Genomic DNA, 18,417 nt, shown 5'->3' on the forward strand with positions numbered 1-18,417 from the left:
AAAGACACCTTTCTCGGCTTCCTTCACGCTGCCACCCACCAGGCTTGTCCCTCTCCTTGTGGCTGAAGTCAGGTATGATTTCTCCTGTCCCAAGGCCCAACGGCCTCCCACACTGCTGCCCCCCAAAGCACCTCTCCACACAGAAGCTGGCATGACTGCTGCGCCCCTCTCATCATCTGAACTTCCTCACTGGGCCCATGGTCTGAGTTAGGGGTACAAGCTGATGGGACAAGGGAACACTGTCATGGCACTTCATTCATTCATTGTTGGGGTGGTGGGCATGGAAGCCAGGACGATGCTCCACGCTGAGCTACACCTCCCCACCCCCAGCCCAACAAAGCGCTTTACACTGACAAAGTCATCGCAGTCTGTATCAGAGAAGACAGGGGAGAGATGACGATGGTGTGCACAGGGGACTAAATCCTTTCGCCCCTTCTCTGCCTGGTGTCTCAACCACCACTGACCATTCCACTGTGAAATGATATTTCTGCTACGAATCCCACTGCTTGGCCAGGCGTGGTGGTGCATGCCTTTAATCCCAGCACTCGGAAAGCAGAGGTAGGAGGATCGCCATGAATTCCAGGCCACCCTGAGAATACATAGTGAATTCCAGGTCAGCCTGGACCAGAGTGAGACCCTACCTCAAAAAAAAAAAAAAAAAAAAAAAAGGAAAGGAAAAAAATCTCACTGTTTTAAACAGTTTCATAGATAGATGCTCAAAGTTCTCTGGTTAGGTTGTGTAATCCTGAACAGCCTAGCTGCCACTTGTATCTCCACTCTGAGAGTTCCAAGAACCCACAGCTCCAGGCCTTTTGCCAGCTGCTCCCTCTTATCAGAAGCAGATTCCTTCTGTATCACACCCACCTTGCATTTAGAGAGCATCTGTCTTGAATCAAACTGACTGGGGTCAGGGATCAGGAAAGGGTTCCATGTCAACACCTTTTCCTCACACAAAGGACTCTCTCCTGACTGGGGTGACTTAACAGTGCAATGGTTTGTGACAAGGTTCTGTTTTCAAATAGATGTTTCTAATTGTAAAGTGGTGATTCACCTTATTTTGCACTCAGCCAGCATCAGAGAAACTGCATCTATAAAAAAGAAAACACACAATCTCCAATTCTCTCCGCTCCCTTACCCTCCATGCATGTACTCCTCTGGGACTCACCGCCCTGGGAGGGGGTCCCACAGGAAAACCGGTTCCCTAAGGCTCAGGATCCTCACCCTCACAGATAAGACCCATCCGGCCTGACTCCTCCCATGGTTTCTCCCGGTAGATGGATCTGAAGTTCCAGAAAGAAGCAACTTGCCAGAGGCCACAGCAATTTTGTGGGGGAGGCAGTCCAGCCCTGGGGCCCCACGATGGACGTCCACGTCGGGATTCCCAGGCCAAGCCTCCCTCTGCAATTCTTCTAGCCTGTGATCCTCTGTCCCAAATGCCGCACATAATTAGAAGTTATAATGCTGTAATTCCATGATGACATCTTCGAACTTAAATATACTTCAAAACTGGGGGAGGGGATTTTTTTTGATGCTAAAAACTTTACAAAAAAGAAATTTGCCCACTCTGTCCCCACGTGTCTCCAGATTCCCTTCCTACCCTGTCACACTTCACCAGTGACCAAAAGCCCATAAGTCATCCGTGTGCCACGGGAGGAGGAAGTTGCCAAGATCATTTACGAAGTGGATGGGTAGGCCTTGAACAATTAAGAATTGATTGTTTTGTGGGAAGCAGTTTCACTTCCCTGTTCATAATGACGCTCAGTGCCTTCGATCATATCTGTTATAAAAATCAACAACAATCCCGATCCTTGGCCGAACTCCAAAGGCTATTTTGAGACTCACACTAGGGACCTGCAAGGAAGGTGAGGAGAGTGTCACCGATGCCCAGCTTAGAGCGATCTTGCAGGTCCTGCAGCCTGCAGCCAAGTGGACTCTGGCTGGGATCTCTTCGGAAGGACTGAGCTATTACGATGTTGTGGTCTCCGGGGCGGAAGGCAACCGCGAGTTGATCCAGGAACACCAGGACTTGCCACGGCTCCGGGTCGGGGACAACCAGCTGTGGATAAACCCGCTTTGGCATACAATAAGAAAAGGCGACGTTGCCGCGCTCTGGCTCTTTCCAGGGCAACCGGGAGATAAACGTGTGACGAACCCTTCCCCCAGCCACCCTCCCAGTCCCCTTAAGAAGTCAATGGGGCGGACACTGGGAGCATTTGGGAGGCAACAGAGGAAAAGAAAAGAAAAAAAGGCCAACACACCAGGAGTGATCTAGCTCTCTCCGCCTGAGCGCCCTCCACCTCGCCCTGGCCAAACGCTCCGGTGGTAGCTGGGGACAGGGGTGGTGAAGGGGCGGAAGGTCGGGTCGCCACGCGCCACCAAGCCTGGTGCGACCGCACGGCCCGCAGCAGGTCCTTTCCCGTGCCCCGCGCGCGAGGACGGACAACGAGCCTCGGCTCACATCTGCGCACCCGCGGCCCCGTGCACCTGCCCGGGACCGCGGCCCGGCTGCTGCCACCTGCTCGCGTCCGGAGCCCCATCTGGGCATCCGCGGATCTCCGACCCCCCCCCCCCCCCGGCTGCCAGGGAGGATGCAGGGGAAAGGGGAGGGCAGCTGGGGACCGAGGTCTGGAAGCCACGGACCCGACGGCCGCTGGCGCGCTGTCGCTCACCTTGAAAAAGTAATCGTCTCCCTCTTTATCCAGCGGCTGCGGCGCCGCGGGCAGCAGCGCGTCGGCCAGGCCCGCTGCGCGAGCGTGGACAGAGGACTGGGACGCTCGGGCCGCTCGGGGTCCCTGGAGGGCGCGGAATCCGGCCCCGCCACGCCCCATCCTGGAGCTAGGCCCGGTAGGCCCCGCCCCCTTGGTCCCCTCCCTCGCCCTGGGCAGGAGGACACGCCCCTGCCCCTGCCCAGAGGCGCGAGGACCCAGGTTCCTTAATCTGTGCTGGTTCCAGCCTGGAAGCGCCTTGGTGGCGCAGAGGACCTCAGCATCGCCCAAACTGGGAAGTGGCTCCTTCCACGTGGGTCAGTTTAGCCAAGAGTCACGCTCCTCAGAGCCGAGGACACCGGGGGGAGTCAGGACCAGTCCCCCACGGCGCTCCTCCCCGCGCAGGGAGGTCTGGAAAGCGTCCAGAGGGATGGACTGCCCCCTGCCCAGGCCCCGAGATGCGGATGCTGCGCCACCGAACGCCGAGGCTGGCCGACCCCACGGAGACCCGGCTGGTGGCAGGGAGAGGGGGCCACCCACGGGGAACCTCCACAGGGACGAGGGCTTTGGGGTGTTTCTTGGCCAATACTCAGGACCTCAGCTTTCTCATGTGCGCAGCGAGACGACAGGAGGATTCTTTCTCAGGCTGGGTACCGCGCAACCCTGGGGTAGGGACGCACTTAGCGTCGGAGAAGCGGGGATGCTTTGGGGTTAGGGGTCGGGAACACACTTATCCTACTGGCGAGGAGTGAGAGGTCGGTTAGGACCAGCGGCTGCAGGCTGCAACCCCGCGGTGGAACCCCCAAGCCCGCGGGGCCCCGCCCCTTGCCGATCCCACTTCCAACCCGTGGGCCACGCCCCTCGCCGCCGCCTGCCACGCCTCCAGCCCGCTTGACTACGCCCATTTCTGCCTCAGGCCACGCCCCCAATCCTTTGCCCCCCCCCCCCCCCCCCCCGCTACTGCTGGGTTTTGGGGGTGGATCGCTGTTGAAGCCAAAAGGAATAGTTTGCTGCCAAGTGTTTCCACAGCTTTTTAAAAAAAATTTGTTTATTTATTTATTTAAGAATGACGGAGAGAGAGAAAAAGGCAGAGAGACAGAGAGAGAAAATGGGTGCGCCAGGGCCTCCAGCCACAGGCAAACGAACTCCAGACGCGTGCATCCCTTTGGGCATCTGGCTAACGTGGGTCCTGGGGAATTGATTCTCGAACCCGGGTCCTTAGGCCTCACAGGCAAGCACTTAACCGCTAAGCCATCTTTCCAGCCCTCCATAGCTTTTTTTTTTTTTTTTAAGTAAAGATGTTTGCAAAGTTTTAAAGTAAAAGCGGTAACAACTAGGTAAATGTTAATTAAAATTTTAAAATTCGGTCTGGAGAGATGGTTTGAGCAGTTAAGGCGCTTGCCTGTGAAGCCTAAGGACCCAGGTTCGATTCTCCAGATCCCACATGAGCCAGATGCACATGATGAGGCATGCATCTGGAGTTCATTTGCAGTGGCTTGAGGCCCTGGCATGCCCATTCTCACTCACTCTCTATCTCTCTCTACCCCCCCTTTGTCTCTAATAAATAAATACTCTTAAAAATTCACCTGGTTGCTGCTGAGCCTGCAGAATTTTAGAGAGAAGGTATTTTTTCAGAAAAATTTACAAGAAAGATTCCACAGAAGCTGTAAGCAATCCCCCAAAAAGAAGGCACTTTGGAAAGGGCTTATTAATTGTAAGAAAGATTCTCAGGGGCTTGGTGTGCTGGCACACACCTGTAATCACACCACACAGGAAGCCAGAGGTAGGTGGATAGGTGGATCCCAGTTCGAGGTCATCCTGGTCAATGAGGTTTTACAAATATCTGAATTTTTTAAATTATTAATTCTTTTTAAAAGGAAGGCAAAGCTACAGTCCTAACCAGCTGGACTCTGAAACAGATGTTTGGGAAAATGACTGATATAAAAACTTCCCTTCCTTCTTACAATCAGAAGACAGCCTCAAGCCAATTTCACCACACTTCCATTACCCCCTCTACTTAATCCATGGCCTGGAAGCATGATAAACAGAGGGCTAGGGTTTAAAAGGAGCCACTTGTGGTTCAGGGATCCTGGAGGGATGGGGCACTATATTTCATGTATTTTTCTGTTGTTGTTGTTTTATTTTTTGAGGTAGGGTCTCACTCTAGCTCAGGCTGACCTAGAATTCACTTTGTAGTCTCAGGGTGGCCTCGAACTCTTGGCGATCCTCCTACCTTTGCCTCCGGAGTGCTGGGATTAAAGGCGTGTGCTTATTTCATGTATAATACTGATAACTTACCAATAATAGAAACTCACCTCTGACCAGGAAGTTTAACTCATAGTATCTCACCACCCTTATGCAAATAAAAGGATTAAACAGGGCTGGATAGATGGCTTAGCAGTTAAGGTGATTGCCTGCAAACCCAAAGGATCCCAGTTCAACTCTTCAGGCCCTGCGTCAGCCAGATGCACAAGGGGTTGCACACATCTGGAGTTCATTTGCAGTGGCTGGAGGCCCTGGCACACCGATTCTCTCTCTCTCTCTCTCTCTCTCTCTCTTTCTCTCTGTCTCTCTCTTCCCCTCTTTCTCTCTCTCTCACATAAATAAAATATATTTTTTAAAAAATGATTAAACAGGGACTAGAGAGATGGCTTAGCTGTTAAGCACTTGCCTGTGAAGCCTAAGGACCCCGGTTTGAGGCTCAGTTCCCTAGGACCCACGTTAGCCAGATGCACAAGGGGCGCATCTGTTTGCAGTGGCTGGAGGCCCTGGAGTGCCCATTCTCTCTATATATCTGCCTCTTTCTGTCTGTCGCTCTCAAATAAATAAATAAACAAAAAAGAAAGAAAGAAATGGTGAATGGCAGAAGTAGGATGATCGCCGAGGGTTCGAGGCCACCCTGAATTCCAGGTCAGCCTGAGCTACAGTGAAACCCTACCTTGGAAAACTTAAAAAAAAAAAAAAAAAAAAAAAAGCTAAGGTGGGAATTACTAAGATAGGCAAAAGTCTAAAATTTCAATGGCAAACAATAACTTTGCCAAGTCTCATAATTTTACCAGCTGGGTGAAGTTAGCAGCTGGCTGTCAGGGACCCAACCCCTCCAAGTAAGTCTTGCCCTCCTAAGACCTGGTTGTTGACAAAAAGGAGCACTGTCTTCTCTGGGGACTGCCTGACACACATTTCCTCTTGGGGAATCAGATGAAGCTTGCCAATTTAAAAGTAGAAGTGGCCAGACATGGGGGTGCACGCCTTTAATTCCAGCACTGGGGAGGCAGAGGTAGGAGGATCATGTGAGTTCAAGGCCGCCCTGAGACTACATAGTGAATTCCAGGTCAGCCTGGGCTACAGCGAGAGCCTACCACAGAAAACCAAATAAATTAATTAATTTAAGTAAAAAAATAGAAAATCCAAGTTAATTGGTATATGAGTAGGATTTGAGATGACCCCAAGGATTCCTGAACTGGAGGCTGGACCAGGGGTGTGGCTATACTAGGTAGTAGGACCTTTAAGAAGTGGGATCTGGGGGCTGGAGAGATGGCTTAGCAGGTAAGGCCTTTGCCTGCAAAGCCAAAGGATCTTGGTTTGATTCTCCAGGACCCACATAAGCCAGATGCACAAGAGGGTGAATGCATCTGGAATTCACTTGCAGTGGCTGGAGTCCCTGGAGTGCCTATTCTCTCTCTCTCTCCCCCTCTTTCCCTCTCTCAAATAAATAAATAAAATATTTTTAAGAAGTGGAGTCTGTAAACTGGGCACGGTGGTACACACCTTTAATCCCAGCACTCGGGAGGCAGAAGTAGCAAGATCACTGTGAGTTTGAGGCTACCAGGAAACTATAGAGTGAATTCCAGGTCAGCCTGCACTAGAATGTGACCCTACCTCAAAAAACCAAGAAGGAAAAAGAAAAGAAAAAAGAAATGGGGAGGTAATATGATGGAGAATGGAATTTCAAATGGGAAAGTGTGGGGGTGGGGAGGGAGGGAATTACCATGGGATATATTTTATAATCATGGAAAATGTTAATAAAAATTAAAAAAAAAAAAAGAGAGAGAAAGAAGATCTGGTGGGACACCATTAGGTCACTGGAGCACATTATGAAAGGGATTAAGGCTGGCCTTGTACAGTAAGAGTTCTAAAGGCCGCCCAGACACTTACCACCCTCTGTGTGTAGCCATTTTCCTTTCCATTTCTCTGCCATATAGAGAAGTGGCCAAGGGGATGCCCACTAGAGCCTGACAATGGAGCTGACCCATCTTGGACTTTCAGCCTCCAATCTTGCGAGCTGTGTGAGTCAGGGTTCCCTAGAGGCACAGAACCGATAGAATGAATTGTATTAAAAGGGAATTTATTGGATTAGTTTACAGGCAGTCCAACAATACCAGGCCTGAGAGTCAAGGGACTGGGTAGCTGCTCAGTCCTCAAGGTTGGAGGCCTCAGCAGTCCCAATCCGGCACTGAAGGCCTGGAGGCGTCCTAGAGAGTCGCTGCTCTTCAGTCCACGCTGCTCTTCAGTCCACGCTGCTCTTCAGTCCACGCTGCTCTTCAGTCCACACTGGTCCTCAGTCCATGCGGCTCTTCAGTCCACACTTATCCTCAGTCCACGCTGGTCCTCAGTCCATGCTGATCTTCAGTCCACGCTGGAAAGCAGCAAGCAGCACAGGCAGCCAGGGGAGGAGGGGGTACTTTGGGATATTTTCCTTCCCAGAGCTTCCTTAGATAAACCTCCCCTTGGAGAGGGGCCACCCACTGTGGGGAAAAGGCTCACCCTGGGGGGAGGATTCCTAAACAGATCAAGTTGACACAAAACTTAACCATCACATGAGCTAAATCAATCTTTTTTCTTCTCCTTATAAAGTGGGCTGGGGAGATGGGTCAGCAGCTAAGAGTGCTTGCTTTGCAAGCATGAACCTGGCAGGATTTAAGTTGCCCTGAGTTCCAGAACCCAGCACCCAAGTAAAAGGTTTGACCACCATGATTGTAAACCCAGTCCTGTGGGAGACAGATTGGAGATTAGCTGGTAAGAAAGAAACCTAGATGATATCATGGTAAAGCAGAAAGAACTACATTGAGTGCAGTTGAACCTGAATCACCATGGCTACACCCTGTCTCCCTCAAAGCTTCAGTTTCCCCAGCTTTAAAGTAAGGATCCAGTGGTTTATACCTGGAATCCATCACCTGGGAGGTTGACACGAGGATCAAGAGATCAAGACCAGCCTGGGCAACATGGCAGGAACCTCTCTAAAAAATATGTTTGTGTGGGGGGGGGGGTTGCTGGGGATATGGCTCAGTTGGTAGAGTGCTTGCCTAGACTGCATAAAGCCCTGGGATTGATCAAGAGCACCACACAAAATAGGTATGTTGGTCCATGGCTGTCACCCCAGCACTTGGAAGATGAATAGAAGTGAACCAAAAGTTCAAAGTCATCCTTGGCTACATAGCAAGTTTGAGGCCAGCTTGGGCTACATGAGAACCTGTCTCAAAAAAAAAGAAGAAGAAGAAGAAGAAGAAGAAAAGCCAGGCATGGTGGTGCATGCCGTTAATCCCAGCACTCAGGAGGCAGAGGTAGGTGGATCGACATGAGTTTGAGGCCATCGTGAGACTACATAGTTTCATAATTTCAGGTCAGTCTAGGCCAGAGTGAGACCCTATCTCAAAGAAATAAACAAAACCAAGAAAAAGAAAGAAAAAAGAGAGATGTGTGTGTCCTCATGAGAACGAAGCTATCACCCTAGGTTACAGAATTGGCTCTCTTCAGAAAAAGGGTCAGATTAATCCAATCCACAAAGATGGCTGATACGTGGCCATGTGCCAGCCTGAATTATTCAAATTGAGAAATTTTTTCGGCTTCAGCCTCTCACAAGTGGTGAGCCTACTGTATTGGGGATGTCTGAAATGTGAGGGAGCAGGGCCCGGAGGGTGTGTTTCTCTGGGAATAAGAGAGCTCCAGAAAGTATCCTTTAATTGGCTGAAGGAGGAGGGCCTCCACGAGTGCCAAGCCAGCTGATAGACCAGGAGAGCCTGATTCACATATCAAACATTAAGAGATTTGAAAATCGTCAAGAATGTCTGAGTCTACTTCTGTCGACTGCTCACTTACCCTTGTCACTGGTGATGATTTTCTGAAACGTGCAGGGATGCTGGTCCAAGTTTCTTGACAGAGAGCCTGACAACTCCAGGATTTATAAGGAGAGGTGTTTTCTTTCCACCCAATGACAGAGGAGGTAGGACTCTTGCTTCTGGGATGTATGCCACTCACATAGGTTCTTTAATTTCTTCTTGACTTGTTTTGAATAGTAATTGATTTACTTACCTTCTATCAGAGTAAAATTCCTAAGTGCACGTGACAGGTGCTGGCCAAGGAGGCCCTCTCTCTTCAGAAACCTGTGTTGAGCACATTTTCACACACCCCCCACCCACCCAAGGAAAAAAAGTATTTTATTTATTTAAATATGAGAGAGAAAGAGAGAGATAGAAAAGAGAAAGGGACAGATACAAGGAATGGGCATACCAGGTGCCCTAGCCCACACGAGTGCCCCCTTGTGCATCGGGATTGTTCACATGCGTCTCAGGGTCCTCTGGCTTTAGAATCAAAGGCTCTAACCAATAAGCCATTTATCACTTCCCATGCCTCCTGCAGCATTTTTTCTTTTCCCTTTCTTTTTCCAGCTAGGCTTGAATTCTAGTACCAGGTGACCTGGAATTCAGGGTGTAGCCACAGGGTGTCTGCAATGTCATGCTCATCCTCTTACCTCTGCTGGCAGTAAAGGTGCCTGCCAAGACTTCAAGCTCCCTGTGTTTATGATACTCAACTGCTGTGATCACTGAAAATTGCAGATGAAATGAAAACTATGCAAGATGGGTCAAAGGTTACAAACAGAGCCGGGCGTGGTGGCGCATGCCTTTAATCCCAGCACTTGGGAGGCAGAGGTAGGAGGATCACCATGAGTTCGAGGCCACCCTGAGACTCCATAGTGAATTCCAGGTCAGCCTGGGCTAGAGTGAGACCCTACCGCGAAAAACAAAAAAGAAAAAAAAAAAAAGTTACAAACAGGCCTAAATGTTTGTCCTTCAACAAGGATACCCTAGAAAGAAATATGTATATGACTTCCATTTGCCCCAAAGACAATGCTATCATTTTCTGGCAAGTCAAGATATCATTCCAGTGCAATATACAAGAACCTGTTTGGAAAACTGGAGACGCTGGGTGCAATGTCATCTACAATGTCACCATAAAGCATAGTCATGCCTGCTCTTTTTCTTCCATGTCACATGGGAATTTCTCATGATTTTGAGGAGTAAGTAAGGCCACAACAAATTCTGTGTTCACAGTGGACTGTGTGTTACGTACTTACCATATTTTCCTTGATATCTGTGAACTTACTCAATGAATGAGGGGCACGTCCATGATTTTCCAATACTTACCCTTCTGGTCCTCCATTCCACCTGCATCCATTGTCAGGTCATGATGGTTCTCAAGAGCCTGTGAATGGGTACACAAACCCTCAGAATACACGTTTGGACCCCGACACTCCTAATTTTTTCTGGCCTGGCGTCAGCAATTTTGCCCTGGGCCTATAAGGCATAAAGAATGTCGATATTAGCCAGGTATGGTGGTGCATGCCTTTAATCCCAGCACTTGGGAGGCAGGGTAGGAGGATTGCCATGAGTTCAAGGCCACCCTGAGATTCCATAGTGAAATCCAGGTCAGCCTGGGCTAGAGTGAGACCCTACCTCAAAAAAAAAAAAAGAATGTCGATATTTGCATATGGGTTTTACATACTCATATTTTTTTTCCCCTTTCGAACTAGGGCGACTCCTGTGTTCCTACTGCCTCAAACAGACATTGGTCCTTCTGCTAGAAAGGGGCTCAGGACTCATTGGTAGTGTCTCACTTCACCTGTAAGCTCTGCGTGTCCCATGCGGTTAGGACCACTTAGGTCACATGTGTGTCAGGGGCCTCCTTTCCCTAACACACAGAGATTCCCTGCATCTTCGTGGCATTCTTTTTGACCTAAAAGCTCCTGATTCTCTAACCGAGGGTGAAAGGTAGGAGGATCAATGAGAGTTTGAGGCCACCCTGAGACTACAGAGTGAATTCCAGGTCATCCTGGACCAGAGTGATACCCTCCTCTGAAAAAAAAACCAAAAAATAAATAAATGAATAATAAATAAAAATAAGAAATAAAAAAGCCAAAAGAATACCTGGCATGTTGGTGCATGCCTTTAATCCCAGCACTCAGGAAGCAGAGGTGGAAGGATCAGGATCGCCATGAGTTCAAGGCCACCTTGAGACTACATAGTAAATTCCAGGTCAGCCTACACTAGAGTGAGACCCTACCTCGAAAAACCAAAAAAGAAAGAAAAATCAGATGGGCTGAGGAAATGGCTTAGCAGTTAAGGTATTTGCCTGCAAAGGCAAAGGACCCCAGCTCAAGACCCCAGGACCCATGTAAGACAGATGCACATCTGGAGATCATTTGCGGTGGCTAGAGGCCCTGGCCTGCCCATTCTCTCTTTCTGTCTGTCTCTTCCCCTCATTCTCTCTCAAATAAATAAATAAAATATTTTTTAAAAAGGAAAGAAAAGCCGGGCATGGTGGCACATGCCTTTAATCCCAGCACTCGTGAGGCAGAGGTAGGAGGATTGCCATGAGTTCGAGGCCACCCTGAGACTCCATAGTGAATTCCAGGTCAGCCTGTGCTAGTGAGACCCTACCTGGAAAACCCACCCCCCCAAAAAAGGAAAGAAAAAAAGAAATCACAGCCACACATTGGCACTCAACATATGATGAGAATGACACCTAGACCAGGTGACTCAGTGTCAAGAAACTAGCCAGACACTCCCAGAGACATGACCTGGCACTCGGATGATGGGGCCCACAGACCATCAGGGATTAGGACTCACTTGCTCTACAGCCTTTACCTGGATGGGCAAAATGCCAGATTCACAGTCAATGACAGTAAATGAGAGGAGGGGACAGGTATGCTGCTTCCTCACAGAGGTTTGGAGGTGGCTGCCAGGAACAAAGGGTAGGGTAGGTATCTCAGGGTGTGAGGCAGGGGAAATAGCTGTGTGGCACCTCTGACCTCTGCAAGTACTTGCAGTACTCATGCCAAGCATTCCCTGTGTCCACTTGCAGTGTGTGGGAGGGGATTCAGCTCAGTGGCTGTGCACCTGAGGTGAGCAAGAGGCACCGAGTGGGGCGGCTATCTTCTGCTAGGGGATGCATATACCTTTCAATTTCCTGAGGCAGAACCAACCCAAGACTGGAGCCAGCTCTCCCACTCCCCAGCCGCCATCATCTGCGTGGGACCACAGGTAGGCTGACTCATACCATTTTACACATTTTCCCCTTTCCAGGAGTGGAAGACAAGACTCCTGAGTCAAAGCGCGGCATTTGGGAGCAGGAAGATACTGCATCAGCCCCTAACTCCTCCCCTGTATGCTCTTCTGCTTTCTGCCTGAGCCTTTCAGAGAGAAGCCTCCTTTTCTTTCTTTTTTCTTTTTTTTTTTTCCCCAAGATTTTATTTTTATTTATTTAAGACAGAGAAAGAGGGAGAGACAGAGTGTGAGGATGGGTACACCAAGCCTTCAGACACTGCAAACCAACTCCAGATGCATGCACCACCATGTGCATCTGGCTTACGTGGGTCCTGGAGAACTGAATCCAAGTCCTTTGGCTTTGCAGGCAAGCGCCTTAACTGCTAAGCCATCTCTTCAGCCCCAAGCCTCCTTTTCTCTGCCAAACTTTTCCTCTTGTTCTCAAGGATAAGACCCCTTCCCTCAAGCTGCTTGGCCAAATAAGTCTCAGGGACAGGTGGACAGACAAGCTTAATGAAAGGATCTGAATACAAGCCCATGTGCAGTGGGGTGTTGTAGAGTGTGCAGGTAACAAAAGCAGGGTGCATTCTGTCCAGAAGGTCAGGTTCTCATGCTTACCCAGGAAACACTTTACTAACAGCCATCTCCCCTACCCTCTCAAGAAATTTTATATGTGACCCCAGGTATATAGATATACCCAGCTTAAAAAATGTTGACTCAAAAAAAAAAAAAAATGTTGACTCACAGAGCTGGGTGTGGTGGCACACGCCTTTAATCCCAGCATTTGGGAGGCAGAGGTAGGAGGATTGCCATGAGTTTGAGGCCACCCTGAGACTATATAGTGAATTCCAGGTCAGCCTGGGCTAGTGTGAGCCCTTCCTGGGAAAACCATATATATATATATATATATATATATATATATATATATATATATATATATATTTTTTTTTTTAGTTCAATGATGGGTGCCTTTCATCTCTTGCTGGACAAAACAAAAACAAAAAAATTTCTTGGGGGTGATTGGGACAGAATTTCCAATAATTTCTGAATTGATCCTAAACATATTACTACCATTTTATACTATGAGATTTTCTTTTTTTTTTTTTTTAATTTTATTGTGTTTTTTTTGTGTAGGGTCTCACTCTCCAGTACAGGGTGACCTGGAATTCACTATGTAGTCTCTGGTTCACCTTGAACTCACAGAGATCCACTGCCTTCCCCAGTACTGGGATTAAAGGTGTGCACCACCACACTTGGCTGTTTTTTTTTTTTTTTTTGAGGTAGGGTTTCACTCTAGCCCAGGCTGACCTGGGATTTACTATATAGTGTCAGGCTGGTCTTGAACTCATGGCAATCCTTCTACCTCTGCCTTCCAAATGATGGGATTAAAGGCATGCACCATCACACCTGGCTGTTTTTTGGTTTTTTTTTTTTGAGAGACAGGGAAAGAGAGACAGAGAGAGTAACAGAGAGAATATGGGCATGCCAAGGCCGCCTCCTGCTGTAAATGAACCCCCGACACGTGTTACTATAACATCTGGCTTTATGTGGGCACTGGAGAATCAAACCGTGACCATTAGGCTTTGTAAGTAGTTGCCCTTAACCACTGAGCAATTTCTCCAGCCCTGTTCTACATTTTTATGAAAACCTGCATTCACAGCATTGATGACTAAAACATGTAAATATTGGGGCTGGAGAGATGGCTTAGCGGTTAAGCATTTGCCTGTGAAGCCTAAGGACCCCCTCGAGGCTCGATTCCCCAGGACTTACATTAACCAGATGCACAAGGGGGCACACAGGTCTGGAGTTCGTTTGCAGTGGCTGGAAGCCCTGGTGCGCCCATTCTCTCTGTGTCTCTCTATCTGCCTCTCTCTCTGTCACTCTCAAATAAATAAAAATGAACCAAAATAAAATAAAACAAACACGTAAATATTGGTCAACTCTGAAAGCATGGAGGATGCTCTGCACACTGCAGTCACACACATTCAACCAAGATACTTTTTTTTTTTTTTTTCTGAAATCGCTTCTCACTCTAGGTCAGGCTGTTCTAGAATTTATAGCACATCTTCTGCCTCAGCCTCCTGAGTGAGAGATTACACCATTCTTGGCATCAAGATTTAATTCCATTTATTTATTTATGTTTTTTTCTCCAAGGTAGGGTCTCACTATAGCCCAGGCTGACCTGGAATTCACTATGTAGTTTCAGGGTTGCCTTTAGCTCTCAGCCATCCTCTTACTTCTGTCTCCCGAGTGCTGGGATCAAAGTATGCGCCACCACTACTGGCTGATTATCTTCTTGACCTGAAGGTACTAGTTGTAAACTTCCATTCACAAGAGAGTATGTTCACATGTAGGGTCAACATTTTTGTTGCTTTTTTTTCAAGGTAGGGTTTTCCTCTAGCCTAGACTGACCTGGAATTCATTATGTCCTTTCAAGGTGGCCTCAAACTCACAGCGATCCCCCTACCTATGCCTCCCGAGTGCTGGCATTAAAGGCATGTGCCACAATACCTGGCTAGTAATTTTTTTCTGAGGCAGTGTCTCAGGTAAAAAATGCCAAACAGGGCTGAAGAGATGGCTTAGAGGGTAAGGCACTTGTGTGCAAAGCCAAATGACCCCAGGTTCATTTCCCCAGGACCCATGTAAACCAGATGCAGAAGGTAGTGCATACATCTGGAGTTTGTTTGCAGAGGCTGGAGGCCCTAGTGTGCCCATTCTGTCTCTCTCTTCAAGGCCAGCCTAACACTACATAGTGAGTTCTGAGTCAGCCTAACAGGAGACTCTTCCTACCTCTAACACCCCCCCCAAAAAAAGGGGGTCCTGGAGAGATGGCTTAGCAGTTAAGATGCTTGTCTGTGAAGCCTAAGGACCCAGGTTCAATTCTCCAGTACCCTTGTAAGCCAGCTGCACAAGGTGGCACATGCATTTGGAGTTTGTTTGCAGTGGCTAAGGGCCTGGCACACCCATTCTCTCTCTCTCTGTCTCTTTCTCAAGTGAATAAATAAAACATTAAAAAAAAAAAAAAAGCTGGGAGTGGTGGCACACGCCTTTAATCCCAGCACTCAGGAGGCAGAGATAGGAGGATCACCATGAGTTAGAGGCCACCCTGGGATAATACAGTAAATTCCAGGTCAGCCTGAGCTAAGTGAGACCCTACCTTGAAAAAACAAAAACAAAAACAAAACCAAAAATTTAAGTTTTATTTTATTTATTTATTTGAGAAATAAGAGGTAGATAGAGGAGAAAATGTGCTCCAGCTGCTGCAAACTAACTCCAGACACACATGCCACCTTGTGCATATGTCTTATGTGTGTCCTGGGGAATCAAACCTGGGTCTTTAGGCTTTGCAGGCAAGCGCCTTAACCACATTTTCATGCCTGTAATACCAGCACCTGGGAGGCAGAGGTAGAATTGCTAAATTTGAGGCCAATTTGGGACTACAGTGAATTCCAGATTAGCCTTGGGGGAAGGGGCATTTATAAAAACATGATTTAGGACAGTAGCCTTCAATTCAGGCAAGACTTCTGCACTCACCAGATATCCTTAAGTCCCTTCTGGCATCTGTGATGGTCTCTTAATGTCTATTACCACATGGCAGGCCAGTGCTAGAAGGAAAATTATGTCATGAGTGATCTCTAGCTGTCTTCAAATAATAAAGACAGCAACTTAAATAATTAACCCTTGTGCAGCTTTAAAAGCAGACAGAAGCTAGGTGTGGTTGTGCATGGTTTTAATCCTAGCACTTAGGAGGCAGAGGTAGGAAGATCATGGTGAGTTTGAGGCCAGTCTGGGACTAGAGTGAGTGCCAGGTCATCATGGGCTACAGTGAGACCATACCTTGAAGAGAAAAAGAAAAAAAAAAATGCTGCTGGGTGTAGTGGCACATACCTTTAATCCCTGTACTTGGGAGGCAGAGGTAGGAGATGGCTGTGAATTCAAGGCCACCCTGAGATTACATATGAATTCTAGGTCAGCATGAGCTAGATTGAGACCCTAAATCAAGGAAAAATAAAAAAAAAACTGCTGAGAGCAGGATGTCACAAAGCGGAGTGGGAGCTAGCTAGCCAGATGGCCTCTCACAGTGGAATTTATCTTAGTCCCTCAAATGACCCACGGAGATTCTCAGTCCATGGACAGAGTTGGCTTTGCTCAAGGGACTAATTCATACTCAGTAGACTCACAGACACCAATGTCTAAACAACCAGCCAGCCAACTCAGTCATGTTCTTCTCAGGCAACTATTCATGCCTGCCATCAGGCATCAAAATGCTCAAGCTGTGGACAAGGATTTCACAAGCATCAAGTGTCCATTACTTAACAAGCCTGATTGAAGGAAATAATGCAGCCAGATGAGGTAGGGACAAAAATGGCAGGTGGAATTGTGCAATGAGCTTGGCGTCAAACAAGCTAGAGTTCAAACACTGTCCACCACTTATTAACCAGGTGCCTGGGGAAAATTAGAGTCTCTATCCTCACATAAAATATGCATTTAGCCACCCCCCAGATTACTATTAGATTAAGTGGGATTAGTATTTAAACTGCTAGTTGTACTCTAGAAAATGTGTGCATGTGATGTCTAAGGCAATAGGTTTTGGGATCTGAGAGATCCGGATTTAAATCCTAGGTCTGTGACTGACTAGGAATATTATCTTGGGCAAGGAGCTTCATGTTTTCCTCCTAACTTATATTTGCTTATTTAAAAAAATGGGCGTTTGCCTGCAAAGCCAAAGGATCCTGTTCAATTCTCCAGGACCCACATAAACCACATGCACAAGGGGACGCATGCATCTGGAGTTCATTTTCAGTGGCTGTTGGCCCTGGCACACCCAATTCTCTCTCTCTCTCAAATAAATACTATTTTTAAAGCAGGAAAAGATGTAGCAAATTTCTTGCACATGGTAAGCATTCAATTAACGGTATGACTAAGAATAATTTTTAGCCAGGTGTGGTGGTCACATGCTACCTTCTACTAAGGAGACTGAAACAGGAGGATGTCTGCAAGTTCCACACCAACTTGGGCCATGTAGTTTGAGCCCTTGTCTACAGCACAGCCTGTCCTTCAAAAAAAAGTAATTTTCAGAAGCTGTTCATGATAACATAAAAGTGGAACATACACTAAAAATAAATTTAAAATTGGTACAAGCTTTTTTTTTTTTTTAAAGGTAGGGTCTCCCTCTAGCCTAGACTGACCTGGAACTCATTATGTAGTGTCAGGCTGTCCTTGAACTCACAGTGATCCTCCTACCTGAGCTACCACACCCGGTAATTGATTGGTACAAGCTTTTTAAAAGGAAAGTTTAAGAAAACCATCAAAGGTACAAAAACTTACTTTGTATTGTTACAAAAATACTTTTCTGAGACAAGCCTCTTCAGGATAGTTTTACACTCTTATTTTCCAAAAGTTTCTAAAATAATGTCATTTGTGTGCAGCCAAGCAGAAACTCAATGTGTTTCAATACTGCTAAGTCATGCTAGTAAGTGATACAGAAGCAGTGTGTCTGGGATCTAATCTTCCACTTTGCAGAGGGGAAACCCCGGTTATGCACTAAGCAGTATGCATTACGTTTAAATTATGCACCCTTGTATACACTGTGTGGCAACAAAAGCCCCTGCAAAGGACACAAATTACTGCTCTGAATTCTGCACCAGGCCTTTCATTTATTCTGCTGATACTTGTCAATTCGTAAATGGCTTACAAAGCTTATAAATCACAGAAGACTGATCTTGGATTTTTATTTAAAAAAAAACAACAACAAAGAAAACCACTATGTTTTCATTGTAATTTTCTTGCAAATTCGACTGGCTTAGAACAAAGGACATACTCTCTTCCACAACGCCGGCGCTTCACCCCATGCAGCTGCTGCCGCCCAGACTGCTCCGCGAAGCCTCAGGAGGCTGGGAGCCAGGGCTCCGTCGCTCAGCGATGGCTACGAGCTTCCGGGTGTTCTCGGGAAAGTTTTGCACAAAAATCTTAAGTTCTTGAAACAGAGAGAGAGTGTCTACAGAACAACAAAAAAAGTTCAGAACAGATCGGAAATACAGCGCTGGGGTCTCGTCACCACTCGCCCTGAGCGACGGGGCGCCAGCCAGGAATCCAGTCTACACACAGGACCCGGGGTGGGGACGACGAAGTGCGGGCGGGGGCAGCAAGGGGAGGGTAACGAGAGCTCGGGGGACGACCGGGCCTTCACAGACTCGAGACCAGCCCACGACGTGTTTTCGGGGACGACGGCGGGTTTCACACGAGGGCAGCGTCGTCCCAGTCTGGGAAACGGAGCCACGCACGGGCAGCGCCTCGGCCCTTCGGCGGCCTCGCTACTCGAGCCTTGTAGGAAGGCAGCACCCGGATGACAGCCCCCGGCAAGGAAGCAGGACAGGCGTGAGCCCCGGGCC

Source organism: Jaculus jaculus, chromosome 7 (assembly GCF_020740685.1).
Source record: "Jaculus jaculus isolate mJacJac1 chromosome 7, mJacJac1.mat.Y.cur, whole genome shotgun sequence".
NCBI classification, from domain to species: Eukaryota; Metazoa; Chordata; class Mammalia; order Rodentia; family Dipodidae; genus Jaculus; species Jaculus jaculus.